We start from the raw sequence: 2902 nt of genomic DNA, 5'->3' as shown, positions 1-2902 counted from the left end.
TAAAAAAGAGAAGAAATAAAATATGCTAATTTTGCTGTAACTAGTTCTCGAACCCAAGACTGAATAGCAAGGAAACTGGGAAGATACTTAAACTAGCAGCTCAACCATTGTTGCCCTCCAACTTTTGGTTTCAAGGGGGCCCAAGTAAATTATTTAAGGGTTCCTATCTAGATATACAATACATATAAGATCTATATATACATGATTTTTGGTGAGCCTAACGGGTTCCGGTGACTCCCACCCTCCATCGTAGGTCTGCTTTTAGTCCGCGTCAGAAACTATTTGTATTTGGTAGCCGAAAAGGTTTATTTAAGTTTCTAAACGTTCATGCATGTACTATATATATATATATATATATATATATATATATATTAAAAACACGAAGTCACTTAGCGAAATGTCGTTCACCTTTTTATCCTTTAAAAATAGATTTTATTTGGGACAAAATCGTAATTGAATTATTTCATTAAAGGCAGAGTGGGGGACAGAATCACACAGCAAGAAAGCTTCCTGTCAATCCAAAAATGTTAGAAAGAGAATTAGAGGTCACTCTATTAAGCTTTCCCAACAAGTCTATTGAATGGGGTACGAAAGATTCTTATTCAAAGCATTGTTAAGAGTTCTGTCTTCTAGGGAGCCTTGTCGCTCAGGAGAAGAGCCTTACTTTTTATTATATTAGTAAAGTGCTACCGCCTAACCTATACAAGGGATTTGAAGGGATAGGGGAAGAAAAGAAAACAAAGAGGGTCATTTTCTTTTAGGAACATGGCTCCTTCATTCACTTGCTCATGAACTCGCCAGAAGCGACGAGAGGGGGCTGGGGAAGGCCGACGACTACATGAGGGGGAAGCTTGAACTCTATGAGATCGAATCTCTTGTTGTTCCTCAGTATCTCAGTGGTAGAGCGGCCGGCTATTAACCGATTGGTCGTAGGTTCGAATCCTACTTGGGAAGATTTGATTGACTTTGAATTAAAGAATTCAGAATAAAGGGGCTCGCTTTGCCCGTTAAGAGTAGGTAACACGTTCCATGTCTTTGTTTTTATTGAATTATATGTCATCGTATCATATTCTGTTCTGCGAGATTAGAAAATCACCATCAATACCTCGGTATAGGTCTGATATAATCCTTTTTTCCATAGCCCTGGGGATATTTACAACTAGCCAATTAAGAAGTCTCAGATGCAGTCATCGATTCTCCCAAGAGGTCACAATGATCGCGAGCAAAGATATTAATAACGAGGAAGGCCTTTTTTTCCTGAATTAGCCGGCCCACACTTCGGCTACTAATAATGGGATAAGACCTTACTACTATATATGATATGTTACCCTCTCTCCAGTGAGTGCAGTAAAGGACTCTCACCTCACCCGCCTGTTTGACTTATGGCATCATCACCTTGCTTTTCAATCAAAGCGATTTCATAACCATAAAGATATACCTCTCTTTCGGGATCAGTCCCGTCCCTAGATGTAGTAGTCAATCAGCGGGACATTCAAAGAATCTACGGTAGGTAGCGAGGTTGGTGTTTTATTTAAGCTCTACACCGTATTGGAACTCCTCATGAGAGAGACATGTTTTGAAAATATCGAGATTGGGGCTATTGATCCGAAAAGACGAGATGGAATAGCTATTGAGTCTTCGAGGTGCTAAAAGCAAATCCCTAAGATTGATCTGATTCTTCCCATTGAGTCAGTCTTAGAGCCGGTAGATCATATTGAATGAGGGATGGAAGGATGTTCCGGTATTCGAATTAACCGCAGGGCTACACGACGGTGGAAGGAGATGAGCTTCGAATGATGGGGGATCTTGCCGGCACAATTACTACTATTTTATAATAGAAGCCGATGGGAAAGCTCGCGGGGCAAATCCTAGTCTAACTCTTCCCCTGCTTGTTCCAAAAAGGGTTGATGGGCGTTTACCGATGAGAGACTTATATGCAAGGTTTGTTCAACTGACCGATTCGAATTGATTGGCCTCCATTCCGGGTAGTGTTTAGTCATGAGCATGTAAAGGAGTCTCAACCTTGGTATCGATGAATCGCCAGTCTTTCTTTTAGGGTATTATCCACTGGAGATCTGGTAGATTTATCCATAAGTAATGAGAGGAGACCTTTAGAAAACCGCCATACCTTCTCTGGAGACAGAGATCTTACTGCTACCTCCGAGTCTGACAATCTAATCTTCTAGGATTTTCGCTTTTAGAATCCTCTTTCTCTTTGATCCTTCGTGTGTTCTTCATCCTATTTCGATTCGGTTTAGCTTTATTTTAGTTTCTATTTCTTTATTTTGAAGAAAGGTGGATCTATAGGGGAAAGGATAGTACCGCCTTTTTATTTCCACCAAGGAGTCGTAGCTTTACTTAGATATGGCTTGACTGCCTTACCTTCTATTATATTAGTAAAGGGCCTTAAGCCTTGAATTTACTAATATAATATCAAGTAAAGGGACATGTATCCTTTTTTTGTAAAGAAAGAGGGCTACTTCACGAGCTGCTACTAATAATCGAAAAGGTTCATATCGAGTTCAGTCTATAGTGACAAAGGGAACGTATCCGCCGGAGGGGTTTATCTCCATGGAATAAGTATTCACTACTGCTTACAACGCCTTCATTCACTCGTCTTGCTACTTCGGAACTTTTCAGCGGACACGTGGAGTCGATCGTCTTTATTTTTCTTTGCCACCATGAGAGCGGAAATCAATGCTTTCACGCGAAGTCCTTGTCACTGTGGAAAACTGACACTTTCCTATAGTTGATCAAGGCTGCTTGAACTTTCAAACCTGGTCAGGTCTTGGAATCGGGCTAGGATCAGCTATTGAATCCGGTGATGGCGGTGTGATAATGCCAGTCGAAAGGGAAAGAAAGGGTAAGAGACTATACTCGAGCCGCATCCCTACATTTGTTA

The 2902-nt window shown here is 40.8% G+C and overlaps 1 non-coding gene across 1 annotated transcript; it reads left to right on the top strand.

Moving 5' to 3' along the window:
• Positions 1 to 882: 882 nt before the first annotated feature.
• Positions 883 to 954, top strand: TRNAN-AUU (transfer RNA asparagine (anticodon AUU)). Its single transcript has one exon. It is a non-coding gene; the product is annotated as a tRNA-Asn (tRNA).
• The last annotated feature ends 1948 nt before the right edge of the window (positions 955 to 2902 follow it).

The sequence above is a fragment of the Nicotiana tabacum genome, chromosome 17, assembly GCF_000715075.1.
Source record: "Nicotiana tabacum cultivar K326 chromosome 17, ASM71507v2, whole genome shotgun sequence".
Classification (NCBI taxonomy): Eukaryota; Viridiplantae; Streptophyta; class Magnoliopsida; order Solanales; family Solanaceae; genus Nicotiana; species Nicotiana tabacum.
Note: the sequence above shows the minus strand (reverse complement) of the source record. Positions and strands in the feature narration are given on the sequence as shown.